This window comes from Microcebus murinus, chromosome 3, assembly GCF_040939455.1.
Source record: "Microcebus murinus isolate Inina chromosome 3, M.murinus_Inina_mat1.0, whole genome shotgun sequence".
In the NCBI taxonomy this organism is placed as follows: Eukaryota; Metazoa; Chordata; class Mammalia; order Primates; family Cheirogaleidae; genus Microcebus; species Microcebus murinus.
In genome coordinates, this window is record NC_134106.1 from 52,484,574 (window position 1) to 52,499,048 (window position 14,475).

The following is a 14,475-nucleotide window of genomic DNA, read 5'->3' on the forward strand; positions in this document are numbered from 1 at the left end:
AAATGAAAAATTATAATTGGTTCATTGTAAGGAAGAAAAAAGAGCATCATTGCCTAGGGAGAAAGACAGAAAGACAGAAAGATGGAAAGACAGAAAGACAGAAAGACAGAAAGAAAGACAGAAAGACAGAAAGAAAGAAAGAAAGAAAATGGCATGCAGAATCTAGACAAGAAAGAAACAAGATGGGTCTATGTCAAGCCATATCTAAAAACCAATTTTTAATAGGATAATGTAAGTCCTAAGCACTTAAAAACAGTCCCTTGGAGGTAAAACAAACTTCAGGATAAAAGGAAGTAACGGAATATGAAGGCTTCGGCAAACACTTGCTTCCTATTGCTACAAGGGAATACAGTGTTATGTGGCTTTATAGGGACAACTCTGGGGACACAGTGCTTTCTAGCTCAACCCAGGCCATTTGGAGCACCCTTTGGAGCTCACTGGGTCATGCCCTTATGTACCAGGACTTGGCCAACTGAGACACTATGGGTGTATCCTGTTGGTAACAAGACCAGAGGGCATAAATCATGATCATGCTGAGCATGGAAGGTGGCATCATGAATGGACTGCAGAGCCAATTAAAGACATTCACGCAGGGATATACCAAGAACTATTCCAGGAATTAACCCATGATGAGAACAAAGATGAGGAGCCAAATCGCAGAGCCAAGTCCAGTGGCCACATTCAGTTGGGAGCTGACACAGCAGGCAGATATTGCCGGCCAGATATAGCAGACAAGAACAAGGTATGGGATGTTGGAGAGGAGGGGGAATTTTTAAAAATTTTAAAATTTTAATGACTTTTAGCTTTGATTTTTTTTTTTTGCCTACTCAAGTGTAATAGGTTGAATAGTAGCCACCTAAAAGATATGTTCACGTGAAAACCCCCAGAACTTGTGAATGTGACTTTATTTGGAAAAAGAGTCTTTGCAGATGTAATTAACTTAAGGATATTGAGATAAAAATCACCCTGGATTATCTGGGTGAATCCTAAATCCAATGACAAGTGTCCTTATAAAACACAGAAGAAAAGAAAATACAGATGGATAGGAGAAGTCCATGTGAAGCTAGAGGCAGAGACTGGAGTTATGCAGCCACAAGCCAAGTAACACTTGGAGCCACCAGAAGCTGAAAGAGGCAAGAAAAGGTTCTTCTCCAGAGCCTTTGGAGAAAGCATGGTCCTGCCTATATCTTGATTTCATACATCTGGCTTCCAGAACTGTAAAAAAAATAAATTTTTGTTGTTTTAAGCCACCAAGTTTATAGTCATTTGTTACAGCAGCCCTAGGAGACTAATACACTGATTAGACCGTGATTCTCATTCCAGAGGTATTTTAAAAGCCCCATATGACTTTTAACACCACTATCTTTGTAGCACCACCCTCTCCCCCATATGTGTGTGTGTGTGTGTGTGCTCGCGCACTTCAACAATGGTTCAAGGTGTGGCAGATCAGACATAAGTATCAGGGTAATAAGCAGGATTATGCTTCTGCTCACATCTATTCTTGAGGTCTGTGTCCCACCTGAATGCCTGGTTGCTGGGGTATTTCTTGTTCCCACAGTAGTAGCAGAAATGGCAGATACAGAGGAAAGCAAATCTATTATCATTTAGTAAGTGTGATTTGCTTAAAGTGTTAAAATTTTCAAAACATGGCATATAAAAGTAAAAAGTTCTTGGTAATAAAAAGATTTAAAGACACAGTTCTGACTAACTTGGCTTCTTAAAGATCTCTGGGGTGATGACAAAATCTCCCAAGTCTAGGTTCAAATTGTCCCAAGGAATGCCATTCTGTTGCATTTAACTCAATTTACTTGATTGAACTCTTGAGAAAAAAAGTGCCTGGTAATTTGGAACTGTGCTAAAAATATACGAATTACTCTTATATATCAATCAGGCTTCAACTGATAAATTTATCAATACCCAAACCACTGAGTAGTTTCTCTAAAGTTAGAATGTAAGGTCTCGGTCTCTACAGGTTGGGATCTTTATTTTGCTCACTGATGTATCCCGAGAACCAAGAATAGTGCCTGACACATAGTAGGTACCCAATATTTGTTGAATGGTTTTGAACATACTTGAAGCCTCCTTTTAATGAAATAAAAATATCTAGTATATAACCAAACATGCTTTATTTTAAAATCACAATTTAAAAGTATTAATGTTATTAAAATTAAGCATATGTTTCTATTTTATATATTATATTTTAAACCCTCAGTTATTGAGTGAATTGTCTATGGCCTTTTCCCTTCTGCTATGCAATGAAGCTTCAAATTGTTATCATTCAAGTCAAGACTGCTGGTGACAAGTAAGTGGAGTCTCTGATTACATTTCAAAGTCACAAAATACAATATCTGGGTAATTTGTCATTTTAGATTATTGCTACCCCTTCTCATTTTCATTAGCACTGATAGCTAAAAGTCATGAGGTTAGAGACGAGGTCAGGAATATGGTCTGGTATTCTCATAAGATTAAAAAAAATCCTGATAAAGCCTTACCCGGGAAAATAACAAGTCACTTCCCCTTTTTTTCAAAAGCAACTGACAGTGACAGAATCAAAACAGTGATTCTTCATGTTTTCTGATGAGGATTCCTTTAGATGCTCATTCTAATCTTAGCTCATTAGTTTTGTGAATGTACCTATGACTATTTCTCCATAGGTGATCAGGTATGCCCACACTTTCTAAAAGAATTCTGGCTTGGCTGTCAGCAGAAAAGAAAGAAGCATTATCCTACAGTAATCGAGCAGTGGATAATAGTACTGGAATTCTCCTCACAAAAGAAGGGAGATGAAGACTAACAGCAAGAAGATGGGTGTTTTTTGAGCTCCCACGTGTCAATAAAATACCAAGAATAGGATAGTGGTTAAAAGCATGAAAACTAGAGTCAAACTGTCTGGGTTCAAATCTTTGTTCTGTCTCTTATTAGCTGCATGTCCTTAGATGTGATAATTATCTTCTCTGTGCCACTTACAATAATATTGTTATTATTACAATGAGAAGCAGAAAAGAAGTTGTGACATAAATAGAAAGAGATTAGGCTGAAGAGAAAGAAATGTCGTACAGGTTTGACAGGATCACTTTGTGTTGGCCTACTTATATGGCCCTCACATAGTCAGATACATATTTATTAAGTTCTTTCTTTGTGCCACTTTAGCATTCTGCTGAAGTTTTTGAAGGATACAAAAATGAATCTGGCATGATTCCTTGATTTCCCCAAGGGATTTATAGACTAGAGGGGCTATAAACTGTGGAACTGTGCTAAAAATTTACGAGTTACTCTTGTATATCAATCAGGCTTCAATTGATAAATTTATCAATACCGAAACCACTGAGTAGTTACTCTAAAGTTAGAATGTAAGGTCTCAGTCTCTATTTATCTTTAAATATACAGTTATCTTTAAAATTCCACCAGAGGAGTAGAGATAAAATTATGAGTTCAGGGAACAGTGTGCTCACTTCTAGTTGGTTGAGGTCCAGATTCAGCATGACCCAGTAGTAACTCCATTCCCACACCTGAATCTGCAACCTCTTAAATCAGACCAATTCACTCAGATAACTGTCTACTGCCCCCCACTGAAGGAAAAGTCACTGTACCAGAGCCCACAATTGGGTGGACCCAGATCAGTCCAGGTAAGGGGCTAGGGTGGGTATATCACTGCCACCCCAAAGATTAGAAGATCTGAAACCTTTTCCAAAGAGCTTATTATATTGTTTGAACCTAATATTATTTGTTTTGCTCTAACCTTATTAGGACAGTATGCTAAACACCTGAAAATAAGAGAAAATTATCAGTCTGAGTCAGTTGTTCGTAACCAAAATAATCATCTTGTTTTTTGGTTTTCTAAATAATTAAGTAAGATTAACAGTGTGGGCAGCTCCTACTTGTAACATTCTCAGCAGATAAGAAGGGTCTACCAATTAATTGAACAAATATATTAGAGAAGGTTAAAAGTAAATGAATTATTTATATTTTTTTACTTTTATTTTATCATACTATGAGGGTACAAATATTGTTAGGGTTACATATATTGCCCCTGCCAGTCCTCCCCCCACCGCCCCCCCACACCTTACCAAAACATCAAGGGTGTCCTACCCCCAGGTGATGCACATAGCACCTATTTTGTAAATATAAATTCTTCTCCTCCTCCCCCCTCCCATCTACCTACCCACCACCTGATAAAAGTTTGTGGGGTTTTTTTGACCTTTGGGTTACATTGTATATCTTTGCCTTTCCCTATGAATGGTTAGAGGTATTCCCTCTCCCCCCTACAATGCTGGCCACAACCCTAAGATGTGTATTTCCCCCTCCCCCAAACCCTGGTGGGCACTATCACCATTTGAGCACCATAGTTTTAATCAGTCAGTATCAATTTGATGGTGAGTAGATGTGGAGCCCATTTTCTTGATCTTGTGTCGCCTCACTTTGGATAATGGGCTTAAGCTTAACCCAGGATAGCATAAACGGTGCTAGCTCACTGTCATTTCTTAGAATTGAGTAGTATTCCATTGTGAGCATATACCAAATTTTAATTATCCACTCATGAATTGACAGACATTATGAATTATGTCTTTTAAAGGTATTTAGATATTCTCTTGAGCTCCTTCAAGAGGACCAGTTATAACATATAATATTAATGAAATGTTCTTTCATATGTATGGGTGTATGTGCCAGCCTGGGTGTTAACACATGTATTATATAATTATCTTCCTGCTCCCTTTTCCCTCCAAATAAACTGAGAGCAACAAAACAGTCATCCCCAGCCACTCCAACTATTATTCTGGAGCTCTCCTTTGTTTTTACATCTGTGGAAAACATCACATATTTTGACACTTGAATATTATTCTTTCTTATAGTTTGAAAATTGTTTCATGTACATATGTAAGTTTTATCTCACTTAGGAAATTACAAGCTCTAAAAGAGAGAGATGATACATTTTTGTGAGTGTTCTCTGCTATATCCAACAAAAATTTTGGGATTTAATTTGCAGTTAAGAAAGCAGTGTAAATTTATACGTTGAGGGACCCTGGAACAACCCATGGCAATAACAGATAAAATGTAAAAAAAGAACATTATGAATATACAGTTGTACTTCAATATATGATAAACATTTCCACATTCCAGAAATGGGCTAGAAACACAAAATAGTCACTCTAGATGCAACACGGGCAGAGTTGTTCAGGATTCAAGGCAAGGACCAGGGCAGGAAACCAGGGCAGGAATGAAGCTCTTCCACCCGTGAAGTTGCCATACTTGTTGCTGTCTGGGGTCACAGCTTGTATGAAGCTGCCTGCTTCAGAAGGCAATAGCAAACAGGCATAGCCTTGCAGCAAGGACTTGACCAACCACCAGCTTGTTCAGGGACTAGATTTGCAGGATCTCCACATCACTGCACGACTAGGATATTGCGCTGTGATCACAGAACTGATAAAACATGTTGGCAGATGCATTATAATCATTGACTATGATGAAGAAACCTATTTTGATACTGTAGTATAGTAAGAAATATATTTCATCTTTGTGCCACCCTGGGTTGCTTTCACAGAGCTCCTAAAACCCTTGAAATTCCTGAGTGATAGCAGTGTTAGTCACCATAAGCCCCTTTCAATACTACCTGAATTCATGTTAGTGAGGTGACTTATAGTGGGGTCCCTAGACAGCCTCAGGGTGAAGCCAGTCATCAGAAAGACCAGAAAATGATTAGATGATTATAGGGTTAGAACTTTCAGGCCCAACCACTAACCTCCAGAAACTAGGAAGAGAGGTAGGGATGGCTGGAGATTGAACTCTATACAAAAATTTTTTTTTTTCTTTTTTTTTAGAGACGGGGTCTCGCTATGTTGCCCAGGCTGGAGTGCAGTGGCTATTCACAGGCGTGATCCCACTACTGATCAGCACGGGAGTTTTGACCTGCTCCGTTTCCGACCTGGGCCGGTTCACCCCTCCTTAGGCAACCTGGTGGTCCCCCGCTCCCGGGAGGTCACCATATTGATGCCGAACTTAGTGCGGACACCCGATCGGCATAGCGCACTGCAACCCAGAACTCCTGGGCTCAAGCGATCCTCCCATCTCAGCCTCCCGAGTAGCTGGGACTACAGGCGCGCGCCACCGCGTCCGGCTATACCAATTTTTTGAATGATGAGATTTGATGAGTTTTTGGGTTGTGAACATATGGAGGTACTAGGAGGATGGTATACCTAGAGAAGACACAGAGGCTCCATGCCCCTCACCCCATACCTTGCCATATGTACCTCTTCATCTGGCATTCTCTATTATGATAAGAAAGATGGGGATAGGTGTTCAATGTGGAGTTAAAATGTGCTGAAGTCCATTTCTTTTCAGGGAGGAGGATAGAGATTTTAAACAACTTCACACTTCAGGGAAAGTCATAGTGAAGCATATTAGAACAAAGAACAAAAATATAACCTATGTCCAAACTAGAAGAGTGGGTAAACTGAACTCAAAGTAAGATGGCAGAAAAAAGGCTCAAATATATCAGTAATCATAATAAATGTGGATGGATAAGACTCACTTATTATTTTATCAGATTGAATTAAACAATCAAATTGTAAACTTTCAGACAGATACATACTTCAAAACAAAACAATACAGAAAGGTTAAAAATAAGAGGTGAAAAGAAAAAATGATATCAGTTAAATACAAAAAGAGGACTGGTTTATCAGTTATTATTAGACAAAATAATATTTTTAAAACAATGTGCAAAAGGAACAATCTACCAAGGAAATACATCAATAATAATCATATATACACTTGACAATATAGCACTGTAATTTATAAGATATAAACTGACTGAATTATAAGAAGAAATAAAAAATTTAGTCAGGATCTTAACAAGAAAATAGACGTCATGCTCAGGAGGTTAACTGAGAATTTAATGAATGGACTATTTACAGAGTTGTACACAGGGTTGAAGGAACAAGATGGGCTGGTGAGGCCCCAAAGATCTAGTAGCAGTGGCAAGCCACTACTCCCTCAGGCATGACAAAACAGGGGAGGGGACAGTACTACTGGAGTCAGAGCCCTCGGTCTGTGGGGGAGGGGCTTCCCAGAGTGAGTTACAGCCAGAGAGGATGGCAGCCAGAACCTGGTGGGGCAGGGAGGAAAAGTGAGGCAGGGGGAAGAGCAATGGAAATGAGAGATTAAATCCCCTCACCTCTTTTTCCGCCTGCCCTCTGATCTGCTGGTGCCAAACCTATCAACCAAACCTAACTGGAAACCAGAGGACAAAAGGGTACAGCAGAGAAGGGCCAAGAATGGACCTGATGAGATAAATGGAGAATAACTGGCACAGCAATCATAGTAAGAAATTTTTCACATAACTTCATCAGAATCTGATAGATAAGGTGACCAAAAATAGGTCAGATATAGAAGATTTATTCAATACCATTAACAAGCTTGATTTAATAGACATGGTGGGGTATATGTGGAGGGAGGGAAAGAAAACGAGAACATGCTCCCAACAGATAGAGAGTACACATTCTTTCTGAGCATATTTGCAGTGGAATATTTACAAAAGTTTACCATATATTAGGTCACAAGAGAATAAAATGCTAAAGAATTAATATTCCATAGAATACAATGTAACTCAATTAGAAATCAGCTTAAAAGATAGATTTAATATGTATTGATATGAAAGATCTTCAAGATATATTTTCTAAGCAAAAAGAGCAAGGTATGTAATGTTATCTATATTATACTAATAATATTTGCATAAAATAATCTATTTCTACTTATATATGCACAGAAAATATCTAGATACTCAAGAGTATTAATAGTGGTTGCTTATGGGGTGGAAGGGTAATTTACCTTTTTTTTCTTTTTTGGTATTTTGAATCTTTTATACTATTTGTACCATTACTAAAAAACAAAACAAAACAAAAACTCAAAATAAAACCCTAGCTTAAAAAAGGCTGAATAGAATTGAAATATGCTATCTTTAATTCTTTTTTTTTTTTTTTTTTTGGCCCATTCTCAAGGCAGAGTCCCTAGCTAATTTTTTAGCATGTAGGATTTTAACCAAGATGAAATAGCTGCCGTGGCTTACCCAGTGCTGTGCCAAATTTCTACTTTCCCTCCCCATTGATTTTTTCCTACATAGAAGACAATATCATAAGTTCAATGTATGTCTTTTCATTGACCCCTAAGTTGAGGTGATTTCTGAAAAAATAAAGCTGAGTGCTTGAACACAAACAGCATTCCTGAGACCTCTGAATATACATGCTGTACTGTTCTTTGGGAACTGCTGCGAGGGATGGCAGTCATTTATAAAACAGTTAAACAGAATCAATTCAGAGGGCAAATAAAATCATCAGGATGAGAAACTAAATATTAACACAACCCCCTGAAAAGAATGTCAAGAATAGAACATCTAAATTACCTTATACATTTTTAAGCTGAATTCCCCCTAGTCAGAAACAGTTAACTGTTCTGTGAGTATGCTGCCATACCTGACAGACAGTCATTAACTTGGAGCCTGAAATGTCAATAGTGAAGTAATATCTCATCTGACATTTCAAGTGCTAATAGGGACATTTGAACAGAAAACCCTGAAGCAAACAAGAGTTCTTTAACAGGCTTCCTTATACAAGGCAGAACATATATTGACAATCACTGTTCGCATAATTCAAACATTGATTCAGATACACAGTCAAGGAGAATTAGCATGACAGCATAAATGGAGCTTCCATTGGATTCCTTGATTTATTTGTTTGCAAACGTATATAATGACAATGAGTGTTCCTGATCTGCCCACTTAGGAGGGGCTTCATGAGGGGCGGTGTCCTGGCTGTTTGTATAAGCTAGCTGAAGGGAGTCAGTCTTGACAACTTCCTATCTTCTATAACCAACCAGGCAGCAATACCTGTTAATTCTACCTCCTTTGCTATGTCTGGAACTTGTCTATTATGCCTCAAGCCTGATGCCCCAGCTGTCACACAGACCACCATTCTCTCCCACCTGGACCACTGCAAGGCTGTCCCTGCGCTTCCTCTAGTCCACACTCCATAGAGCAGTCACAGTGGGGTTTTCTGTCTTGCTTTGGACAGGGTCTCCCTCTGTTGCCTAGGCTGGAAAGCAGTGGTGTGAGCCTAGCTCACTGGGACAACCTTGAACTTGTGGGTTCAGGCCATCTTCCTGCCTTGGACTCCCAAAGTGGTGGGACTACAGGCATGAGCCACTGTGCCCATCCCAGGGTGTTTTGTTTTGTTTTTGTAAAATGTAAATAAATTTAAAAACCTCACAACCAGTAACTCCCTCACTTTCCCAGCTCCAGCCACAATGACATTCCAGTTTCTTGACCTCATCAGGCTTTTTCCTATTTCTGGGCCTTCTGGTAACCCATTCCTTCTACTTAGAATGTTCCCTTTCCTGGACCCTCATGCTTGCCTAACTCTTGCTCACCCCTCAGATTTCAAAGCATATGTCACCTCCTCAAATCTGCCTTCCACAGTTGCCCCGCCCTTTGACCTGGTCAGGTTCAGCTATTATAAACTCTCTTAGAATCTTATTGTTTCTTTGCAGAAATTATCGTAATGCTAACTAAAGAAATCTCCCAGAACAGAAGCTCCACATTGAAGTTTGTCGTTGGCTGCCTAGACCCTTACACAATGCTTTGCACAAAGTTGGCAGTCTATAAATAGTTGCTGAATGATGGATGTGTGAAAGCATATTAATGCCAGTTTGGACAGTACCCAAGTTTTCCAACGCCCAACTTGAAGGTGGTGAGCAGCCCCACCCAATGCTGGTTTGACTCACCACTGAGATCCCAGCACACCTCCAACAAAGCTGAGGAAACATAAATTATAACATTCTTATTTTTCCCTACTCTTATATTGTTTGTTTATTTGATTATAAAAGTAAGTGTGCTCACTAAGAAAATCTGGCAAAGTTCAGAAACATAAAAAGAGGAGAAAAAAATCTCCTGTAACTTCAATATCCAGGACAGTGTCCATTTTAAACTTCTGGAAAATTTGTGTGGTATTTCAACAATTTGCTATCTATGTTTGAATTTGAAATTCCTTCATCTTTAATTATTAATTTACACATCTACCACATAGCTTGTTATGTCCTGCTCAATTTGAGACATTTCTATAAGAGAGAGATTAAAAACCCAAAAATACAGAATGCTGAGTAATGGAGGAAAAATACCTGAATGATGCAGTTAGCTTGATGTATGTAGTTGTTCATTGCTATGCTGTAATTCTTGCCCATAAACTGTCTACTTTTCACAACAGAAAAGAAGAAATAGGCTAAAATACCACATTTCCTCTATGTTCTAACTTTCCATTAAACTAATAGACTTAAAAATGGTCTTAGGCCTTTTTTTTCTTCTTCTTCCTAACTACTAAAGAGCAAAAAATGCACTCTTCAAAAGAATCTCATCAATCTCACACTGTTGGTCACATTTTCTGAGGAATCCCTCTATTCACCAGTTCTCCTTCGTCTACAGATTTTACTAGTCATTGAGCCTGACTATATTTTCATATCTTTTTTTTTCAAATCACAGTTTCTCTGTGACATATTTAGCTTCAAAATATCATTAAGTAAAATAATACCAATGCTTATGGGAACATGAGCGATAAATATAAAAATGTGAGAATTTGCAAACATTTAGAAGACACCTATGGGGTATTATGAGGCAAAATTTAAGAGTGGGTCAAATTTTTAATAGTAGCTTGAAGAAACCCAGATGGGAAAGTGGGAAACATATTTAAAACTTTACTAGCAAGTAGTTTTAGAAAGCTCTAAAACTGTAACCAGTAACACTAGCCTCTCTTGTTTAAAAATCTCGATGAGAAATGTGTCACTGAACTATTAGCCTGAAAAGACTGTCTTCACCAGACACATGTGAGCATGTGAACAGTTTCTGAAAAATCTGTTTGTGCAGAGGGGCAACTTATTTTTTTCCTAGAATACTGGTTCTGAGCCTGGAAGAACTGTTTTCCTACCCATTCTTCTCTGGAATTTTTTTGAATGATAAACTTTTTACTTGGCAGGTAAATTGCTTCCACCTTGAAAGCAAGCAATTTAAAGAAGCTGAAGGTAAAAGACCTTCCCTTTGGTACTATGAATTTCAGATAATAATAACACAGACATGGTATTATTTAGCAATACATCATAATGAAACACTACCTCCAGGAGAATATCTGAAGATAAAATAAATGTATCTTGTAATATTTAACTATGCATAAAGATATAAGTGGCATAATAAGGGAATAGAAAGGAAGGAAGATAGAAAGATAAGAAGGAAAGAAAGAGAGAGGAAGGAGGGAAGGAAGGAAAGAAGGGAGGGGGGGAAAGATTATTTCATCCAAGCTGCAGCATTATAGTTTTTGGAAACTAGAAGGAAAATTTTCTCCTGCCCTACTAAGTTGTACGTGAGTAAAAAATAGTCTTTAAAAAACTGGATCCACATCTGGAACTGGCTTGGCCAAACATCAGGGCCTGGGGGAGAGTGAGAGGAGTGAGGAGTCTGGGTTCTAAATTTAAGGAGGCACTCACTCTCAAGGCTGACTTTGTACTTGCATGATCCTGAGTGAGGGCCTCCTTAAATTTTGAGCCCTAAGAAGCGTCATCTGTCCCTAGTTCTGCCACATACTACATGGTAACAACAAATGCTCATATGATGCTTTTTCAAAGTAATATCATATACTTAATTTTATTTAAGTCCCACAAAAACCCTAGGAAGTAGATATATAATTATCCTCATTTACAGATAAGTTCAAAGCTAAGCGATTTGCTCAGTTATTCCACTACAAATTGGGTACCAAGACTTGAACGTGGGCCTTGTGACTTCGCCTTAGCATTCTTACACTCAGTGCTCTGCTCCTATGCCACTCACAGACAGATTCTCCCTAAATTCTACAGGGTGCTTTCCAGCAAGCACCATTCGTGCTTGCTGGAAAGCACCCTGTAGAATTCTGAGGGATGTGGAGAGCATTGTGGAGGGGAAGGGCATACCTCTAACCCTTGCTAGGGAGAAGCAAAGAATAAAATGTAACCAAAATGTTAAGAAAATATATATGTATACAGTCTCTTGAACACAAACTGATAATACTTTGGAAGTTATAATAAATTCATTCTCCATCTAACTATTCATCCCATCTCTGTTTAGAACTAGCATTAAGAATTGTATATGTCTAGCAAAAAAAAAAACCCTTAATCAGTATTTTGTAAGAATATATACTGACATACTTTGTATGACTTTTGAACAAGACTTCATTATATCCCCCTCAAAGAGTCCACTCCATATTATCCAAACTCATGATATTCTCTTCAGTATGATGATCCAAGAGAAAATCAATCATAGTGCCATATTGTACTAAGTAACATTTTCCTTTGAAAAAAATATGTTCTGAATAAAACATTGAGTTGGAGAGAATATAATTCTGTGTTTTCTAACCCAGTGTTGTCACAAAAGGAAATAAAGGATTCTGATTATATAGTAATGTTTTAATTAAAATTATAAGATATTTTTTATTAAAATACTGATCTAAAAATTTTTTTAACCTAAAACCATTTCATAATACAGCACACAAAATGATAAAATATTTTAAAAATTCCTGGGGAGCGAAGTTGTTCTGCGAAAAGGAGTTCTTAAGTAAAAAATTACTTAAGTAAAATGAGGGAGCATAGATTCAGTGCTTACAATTTTCAGGTAAAAAATAGACTCAGCTAGGAAAAGTAGCCTGCTAAAGGTCACCCAGTTAGTGTTAGGTTCAGGACCTGAGTATTTTAATCCCTACTTCAGACCTCTTTCTCTGAACCCTGCTGCCTCGTGATAGTAAATCAGGTGATTTCACTTTCATGCTAAAAACAAATCAGAAATATTGTGCAACTCAGCCTTCTGTTTTCTGATTCAATAGGCAGAATAACTTTCATCTATAGTTCAAGGCTTCCATTTCCCTAGACTAAAAGGATACAGCAGTTTTAACCAAATTTCTTCACAAACATTAGGTTTCTTATGCTACTTTGTGAAATGAGTAAAATTTAGCAGTCAATAATAAAGATCATACAGAGGAATTACAAATTTTTTTACATGAAGGTTGCTTTTTCTTTCTGTGCCGACACTACTCCTGTGTTATTTTCTTATAAGGTTGAAATTTATCGAATATGGTCCATGCTCACTTTTCCATCTGGTGCTTCCTTGACTAACATTTAGCACAGTGGCGATGGGAGAAAGAACTATTCTCCCAGGCAGGGAGAACAAGTAGCTCAATGTTTGTAGTCAAGAAGGTAAGGAGTAGCTTCAAATGTTAGGGGAGAATGAGAAAAAAACTAAGTGTGCACAGAGATACTCATACATATGCATGTGTATGAATGCCCCTAAGGGACATTTATATAAATTATCTCATTCAATCTTCACAAGGACTTTAGTAAGTAGGTACTATTGTTAATCCCAATCAATCCCAATTAAGAAATTGATTTGCCACATGACTGACCCAAGATCACACAAGCCAGTATGTGATAGAACCAGGATCTAAACTAAAGTTGCCTAAATTCAGAGACCAACAGGGAGAAAAATGTTTTGCCTTCTGTTTTTGAAGGCTAATTTGCTACCCCTTTCCATGAAAATAGAAAGGAGTAATTTGGTCTGTATCAGGGACAAGCACTCCCTTAATGAATGACTTTCTCTAGAAGTACTGTCTTCTTTATAAAGTCTCCAGCAGACAGACATGGTAAGGCAAAGTTCTATTCAAGAGCAAGAAAATGTACTGAGAAAAGGAAAGAGAAAGAATGGGCATTAAGAGGAGAGTATAGTTAAGAGTTTGAAAAGATAATGATTTATTATCTTTCATAGCTAAAAACATAAGGATTATAGTTAAAAAATAAACTGTGACTAAATGTTGAAGGCCTCACTACTGAGTTCCACAAAACCTTTAAACAGTAGCCTTGGACTCACTCTTCACTGTTGTTTTCAGTGGTGTGTGGGAGAAAGGTGAAATAGCAAAGTTCATGAAAGAAAAGTACTAGAAGTATTTTAAAGGTCAAGAATGAGACTGTTTATAAACAGGAGGTTTTTTGTATTACTAACTCATAGAAATGCAGTTTTTAAAATTGAGGTAAACTTCACATACCATTAATTAATCCATTAACCATTTTATATTATTTTATTTTATTTTTGAGACAGGGTCTCACTCTGTTGCCCAGGCTACAGTCTAGTTGCAGGATCATAGTTCACTGCAAACCTCAAACTCTTGGGCTCAAGTGATCCTCCTGCCTCAGCATCTGCAGTAGCTGGGGCTATAGGCTTGCACCACTGTGCTTGGATACATTTTAAATTTTTTCTAGAGACTAGGTCTTGCTATTGCCCAGGCTGGTCTCAAACTCCTGGCCTCAAGAGATCCTCCTGCCTGGCCTTATAAAACTGCTAGGATTACAGGCATGAACCACCACACCTGGCCCCATTAACCGTTTTAAAACGTACAATTCAGTGGCATTTAGTATATTCTCTATGTTGTG

The 14,475-nt window shown here is 37.9% G+C and overlaps 1 long non-coding RNA gene across 1 annotated transcript; it reads left to right on the forward strand.

Annotated features, from left to right (window-relative positions):
• The first annotated feature begins 554 nt into the window (after window positions 1–554).
• LOC142869964 (uncharacterized) lies at window positions 555–1,254 on the forward strand. The gene is made up of 2 exons (XR_012918493.1): window positions 555–742; window positions 833–1,254. It is a non-coding gene; the product is annotated as an uncharacterized LOC142869964 (long non-coding RNA).
• The last annotated feature ends 13,221 nt before the right edge of the window (window positions 1,255–14,475 follow it).